Source organism: Salvia miltiorrhiza, chromosome 2, assembly GCF_028751815.1.
Source record: "Salvia miltiorrhiza cultivar Shanhuang (shh) chromosome 2, IMPLAD_Smil_shh, whole genome shotgun sequence".
Classification (NCBI taxonomy): Eukaryota; Viridiplantae; Streptophyta; class Magnoliopsida; order Lamiales; family Lamiaceae; genus Salvia; species Salvia miltiorrhiza.
The window spans coordinates 36,679,066-36,685,913 of NC_080388.1; the positions used below are offsets into that span (position 1 = coordinate 36,679,066).

The window sequence follows — 6,848 nt, forward strand, 5'->3', positions numbered from 1 at the left end:
TTGTTGAAGTTAAATGGTACATTAATTCATAAGAAACAATGAATGTTGCTTGAAAGTTGTGAAATAATACAAGTGAAGAGGCAAGTGACAAACGGGTCCAAACCTTCAAAGCTTTTTCTTGATCAAATTTAAACTCCGCGTCTCCACATCTAGCTTCAACACACTTCGAAAGAGCTCTCCCCAATCTTCAAGTTGATTCTTGGATGTCTTTGAGTAGCCTTTAAGAGTTGTGTCTTCGATCTTCTTAAACTTGATCTTTGAGCTTTATGCGTCGATGTGGAGGGCTTCGCCTTGCTTCCAAAGTAGCCGATGCGGAGGGCTTCGCCTTGCTTCCGAAGTATGCGCTGATGCGAAGTGCTTCGCCTTGCTTCCAAAGTATGCGTCAATACGGAGGGCTTCGCCTTGCTTCCGAAGTACGCGCCGATGCGAAGTGTTTCACCTTGCTTCCAAAGTACGCGCCGATGCGGAGTGCTTCGCCTTGCTTCCAAAGTACGCGCCGATGCGGAGTGTTTCGCCTTGCTTCCAAAGTATGCGTCGATGCGGAGTGCTTCCCCTTGCTTCCAAAGTATACATCGATATAGAGAGCTTCGCCTTGCTTCCAAAATATACGCCGATGTGGAGGGCTTCGCCTTGCTTCCAAAGTATACGTCGAGCTTTGACCTTTATGATGCCTCGGAGTGGAGTAGAAGCACGCGCTCACCAAAAGTAACAACTCCATTGGAACTAGACTCGAGCAATCCTAGGTCCGAGCGCACCCGAGACCTATTAAAGAATTGAGTCATCTAGTCCACATAGAAGCACGCCAAGAGAAGATGTAACAAGCAATCTTTAAAGGTCAAACTCGCAATGGCCCAGATCCGAGCGCACCCAGAATCTGAATAAAAGCCAATTGAGAACCACCTAAAGGTGCAAGATAAACATCATCCAAACCATATTGAGAAGCCCCGATGAGTAAATGAAGAAGTCCCTTGAATTTGTATCAATAAAATTCCTCGGTTGCATGCACTTGATCAATTTAAATCAGCAAAATTCCTCGATTGAATGCACTCGATCAATAGTTGAAGTTGGGGCAATATAAAACTCCTGTATGAAAAAACTCCACGGCTTCTCAACGGATGCGTGCAAAATCACCAATTCCTACAAAAAAAAAAAGAACAAGAAGAAGAAAGTCACAGCATAATCTTGACGAGTATAGCTATCCCACAGGAGACCAATGCCGCACACGATAACTTTGAGAATATGGAGAAACAGATGGTTGATCATAATCATGTTGTTGCTGCTGTCATCCATCTGCATAATTTGATTGAGGAGCCATTAAAGAAAGTCTCCAACTCCCGCCGCCGCTTCTCTCCACGCTCGAATGTGATCAAGCAAAGCAACTCCCTCACCGAGTACAACCCCACTCCATCCCTCCGTGCTCAAAGCCGGTTCCTGCTGCTGCTGCGCCCATTCCGAAGAAGTCGGCGATTGCCACAAGTTGTCCCTGCTTCTCCAACGCTCGCACTCAAATGAAGGTCGCCATAGAAACATAATCGAGTCTGCACTCTCCACTTCTCTCCTTTTTTTAAAAAAAAATATGTCGACGCCGTTGTTGCCTCGGATAGACGTCGCACCGCTGCCAGGGTTCGCCGTCATGCTTTCTCCGCTTCGGTCCCCACATTCTGAAATCCGGCGAGAAGCCTCTCAACTCCACCCCGCTCCAAGCCGGTTCCGACTGCTGCTACGCCCGCTAAAAAGAAGCCAATGACTGCTGCAAAACCGAAGCCTGAATTCTTCCACAAATCACCGCCTGATGTCGCGTCCCATCTTTCTCTGAAAAGAAAACGGGCCTCAGCTCCCAGATTTTCGACTCCGGATTATCGTGTTGTTGGAGAAGAGTTTCAAAATACTGCAAGCATTGCTGCTGAATTCAGGATGCCGAGATTGTGCAGAGCTCATCTACTTTTAGAAAAGGGTGTTCAGGGCTATCAACAACCAGTCCGACGGCTCCTTCCCAGATGATAAACTAGCAAAAACTTTTGTTTGCTCTGTTATTAAAGCTAAAATGAAGTGCTCCGGAGAGAAGGCCAATCAGTAGTATCCTGCACAAGTCACGTAGGATTAAAGAGGGATTGAGACCATCACTCAAAGCAATTGATTCAAAAAGGAAAGGGTGCAACAAAGAAGGAAGGAGCTTCAAAAGGTATAATCACTCGAAGTGTCGTGCTTGGGCCGACAAGTTAAGCTCTTCGATCAAAAAAAAATCCTGCCAAAAAGAGAGAAGTCGATATCCTTGGGGAAACAACAACAACAAAGAATTCCACCCACATAAACTCCAGAAGTTAGCTACATGAATCGCAAGATGAAAATCAAAGTCTGGTCAGAAACACAACAAAAAAAGAAGGTTGCAAAATGAATAACTCTCTCATAGACACTTTGTCAAACACATACCAAAAGGTGTGGAATTTGGCTTCTAGCTGTTATGGAGGATGACGATCAATCTCTGATCAAACGATCCCTGCAAGACATGAACAAGAAACTTGCTCAAAGATACAGCAGAAAATTGAAGAAGCAAAATAAATTTTCTTTCAAGCGTTCTGTCAAACACATGGTGTGCAGGACCATAAAGCTGTTTTCTCACAGCCATGGCAAAGAAAGCTTACCAGGATTTCAGCCAAACACACCCAATGACAAAAAAACAAAGGCAGAGGTCGATCTCCACTGCTAAAATTCGTGCCATTGAAAGAGCCTTGTGATCCCTTTATATAGTAGAGGCAATTTACTCACACATGGAATGTTTCCTTTCTTTAGGTTCTTGGGGAGGAGAGAAAATCTTGAGAAAACGAAATCTGTCATCTCAATTCCTTCCGAGATGAAGAAAGAAGGCAGAGGGTTCGATTGTTTCAGGCTGCAAAATCCGATATTATTTTTGTTACCATAAGAGAAATCGTTGCGATGGAAATTTCCTTTCTTCGATTTCTTGATGACGAAGTGATATTGCATGGGGATAAGTCCTTTCATGACTAATTTTCCTTGAGATACATCACTGACTCGATTAATAAAGAAAATATATGTTCTGAGCAAGATCCGCGATGTTGAGAAGAAAAAGACAGGATATTCTGTTGAGATTTCCTACGTGTTGGCTGGTCTAATTTTCTCAAAAATGTCGCTGATGATTAAAGCTTGGATGGGCCAACGATTAAGGAATTAGATTGCAAAGTGTTGCTGTGAATTGGGTTGCCGAATTATGGGCCATTAAGTCAATTATGCTTGATATTGAAGTATACATGGACTTAATAATTGTTTACTAATTCGTATAGGCCCAAGTATCAATTAGAATTTGATTTCTCATCTCAAATCTCAATGATGCAAATAAATAATTAATTATTTAATTGTTGGGTTCAAATGTTTGAGACAATATATTGTAAGGTCCGATTTCATAATGGAGATATAAAAAGATTGAGCCGTCCAAATCAAGTGTGTGGGCAATTCTTGGATCAATTTTTTTACAAATTGAAATTCAAGAAATCAAATTCAAAATCAAGAACTCCTAAATAAGAGTATAAACTATTTACAAATCCAAATTCAATAACTCCTAAATACGAGTATAAACTATTTACAAATTCAAATTCAAGAAATCAAATTCAAAATCAAGAACTCCTAAATACGAGTATAAACTATTTACAAATTCAAATTCAATAACTCCTAAATACGAGTATAAACTATTTACAAATTGAAATTCAAGAAATCAAATTCAAAATCAAGAACTCCTAAATACGAGTATAAACTATTTACAAATTCAAATTCAAGAGCTCCTAAATAAGAGTATAAACTATTTATAAATTCAAATTCAAATCAACATATTTTCGAGACTCGTCATTTCCGAAGTCAAGGACGTCTATGAACAAGTCCCGATGGGGCAATTTGTAGGCAATTAAAATTTATGGCCAATTAAATTGTGCCATGTGGAAATTATAAATTAAATATTAAATTATATATTTTATTTTATATTTTGGAATTAAATTAAATATAATTCCAAGATTAAATAGATATATAATTGATATTTAATTATGTGGATTTATTGACCAATTAGAAGCTGTCATGTGTCAAATTCTGCATAAAAGGAAATAAATCAAGAAGATCCAATCATATTGTGCCACCTAAGCCCTAGGCCCAAGATTTACGGGTTCAGGCTTTGAAGCCCAACCCTAAACTTCCTTAATTAGCTTTTCCTACAACTATAAATATGAGATGTAGGAAGCTCATTAAGACACACACAAATCATTTGAGAGCTCAAGTATTGAAGGAGTAATTCATCACAACGAAGTCATCTCCAACAATCAAGGCGTTCTACGAGGAAGTCAACGAGTTCTTCATCAAATTCATCAAGTCAACGTTCGATTCAGAAATAAGGTGGAAGCCCTCTGGATCGACGTCATCAAAGCCAAATTCAAGTCATCAAATCAAATACAAATCCAAGGAGATCAAGAAGGCGTACTTCCCTCCAAAGATTTCAAGAAACTTCGAAGAGGATAATCAGAGGATCAAGTAGAGATTCGCAACCCGCAACAAATTCACCTCAATCCATATATTTTGGATTTGTACACATTTTTGTATCTCATTAAATTGAATACAATAAAAATTTGTGTTTACAAAGGGTGATGGTACTCCAAATTTATATTGAAGACATGATTATTACCAAATTGATGTGGGATATAAAATGTGGGTTTAACATGCCCTGCATGTGTAGGTCGGTACAACTCATTGGCTATTATAATGCGCATAATAGACAAACCACATCAAATATGGGTCTACTCTAATACCATATTAGAATTGGGTCCATCATCCCCTTAAAAGGCCTCGTAAGGAAAGAGAGTACTCCAGATACATATTGGAGATAGGATCATGACCAAGTCGATGTGGAACATAAATGGTGGCTTTAAATGAAATATTGATGTCAAATTGTTTGTGTAAAGAAAAATAAAAGTTGATTATCTCGTTATACCAATGTCAAGTTCCTGCCATAGCTGAGAGTTAAAGTTTTAGTACCGCTAGATCAACACATGCTCGCTTTCACTTGTTTTTTGGATTTTGCTTTGATAAATAGGTAGATGAGACGACGTATACTTTTATTTAATCGTCCCAGAGAAATGGATGATTTCTCTGCTCTGTCTTATTTGCGCCAGAGAAATGGCTTATTTCTCTGCTCTGCATCCTTCTCCTCTGCTCTGACGACTTCTCTGACTTAAGCGATTTCTCTGACCTGAGCATTTCTCTGACTTGGTACATTTCTCTGCTCTGGCGACTTCTCTGCTCTGGAGACTTCACTGCTCTGGACTTTGATTTCTCTGGCGAGTGCATCTCTGCTCTGGAGATGTCGGTTCCTCTGCTCTGGATGATCAGAACACCTAGAAATCGCCAAATTCATCCAAAATTCTCCAAAATTGCATTCTTCCACCTCGAAAGCCTAAATCTCCTGCAAAGCATAAAATACACCATAAAACGCACCAATTTCCAGAAGATTATCTTAAAACACGCACATACAAACCCTTAAAAATAGAGCAATTTAAGCATAAATCAACTCCCCCACACTTAGCCTTTTGCTTGTCCTCAAGCAAAATCTATATGATTCCTAGGAAGAGATTGATTTCAACAATGTTAATTTCCATCCAAACATTCACAAAGTCAATTCAAAACTTTACAATCAACACACATCTCTCGATCATGCAAGTAACTCAAAGTTTAAGAAGCAACAAAAGAGTAATGCAAGTAATTCGATCAGACCTAATTCTCCGCTAGAAGTGAATTCCCTAATGTGATCGCCTTTATAATCCATATCACCATTTTTCACACTTTGTGTGCTTAGAATTTTCAACAGTTGAGCCATAATTCATGAAATAAAACCATTTGGATGTAATCCAAAGTCTTTTCACGTGGTTTCCCATGCTCATAGTTAGACTAGAGGAGCAGAGACTCAGAGTTGTCACTTTTTCAGAACAGACCAGATGTTTTAGAGCTGGCAATTTCAGAGTTGGCAATTCGTCCAAACTTTTTCATTTTTCACAGATAAGATATGATCGTAGGCAATCACAATGACAACACTCCTTCTAGCATCTACCGGACAAATCACGTTTTACTAACTTACAAAAGTGTTGCAACAAAACTCATAATTCTTTGCACAATCAAGAAACATATATTAAAAGTAAAATAAGAATAACCACCAAACAAACACAAACCCGAAATGCACATTGAAAACCATCTTCTCTTCCACAAATTCATAAAAATTAGCAAGATTCGAGACCAAAAACTAAGCGTAGAAAGATTGATCTCATCCAAATTTTGAAAAATATAAGCAACAAAACACCCCCCCCACCCACACTTAAAGCATGCCATGTCCTCAGGGCACAAAAGAAATAAGAAGAGTTGAGAAAACGTCCCTGATTATCGGCATGGAGAAACTGAAGCATCGTGCGAGGCGGTGAAAAGTGAGGTTTGTGCTCTGGAGGTCTCTCTCTCTCTCTCTCTCTCTCTCTCTCTCTCTCTCTCTCTCTCTCGCGGTCTGCTCTGCTTCTTCGCTTTCTGCTCTGGAGGTTAGCTCTGGCTTCTAAGTCAGCACTGGCTGAGTTAGCTCTGTGGCGAAGCGATTCCTCTTGCGAGGTGATTCCTCTGGTGAGGCGATTCCTCTGGCGAAGCGATTCCTCTGGCGAAGCGATTCCTCTGGCGAGGCGATTCCTCTGCTCTGGCCATTCCTCTGGCCATTCCTCTGCTCTTGCCATTCCTCTGGTCTAGGAAGAGCGACGGGGACTCCAGTTTCCTAAACCAGAATTCTCCGTCCTTATCTCGCCTCGATTCTCACTAGTATACAGACC

The 6,848-nt window shown here is 40.1% G+C and overlaps 1 long non-coding RNA gene across 1 annotated transcript; it reads right to left on the reverse strand.

The window, feature by feature from the left end:
* On the reverse strand, positions 1-3,135 carry LOC131012246 (uncharacterized). Its single transcript, XR_009097243.1, has 2 exons — positions 2,643-3,135; positions 1-2,497 (listed from the first exon to the last, which is right to left on the reverse strand). It is a non-coding gene; the product is annotated as an uncharacterized LOC131012246 (long non-coding RNA).
* Between the last annotated feature and the right edge of the window lie 3,713 nt (positions 3,136-6,848).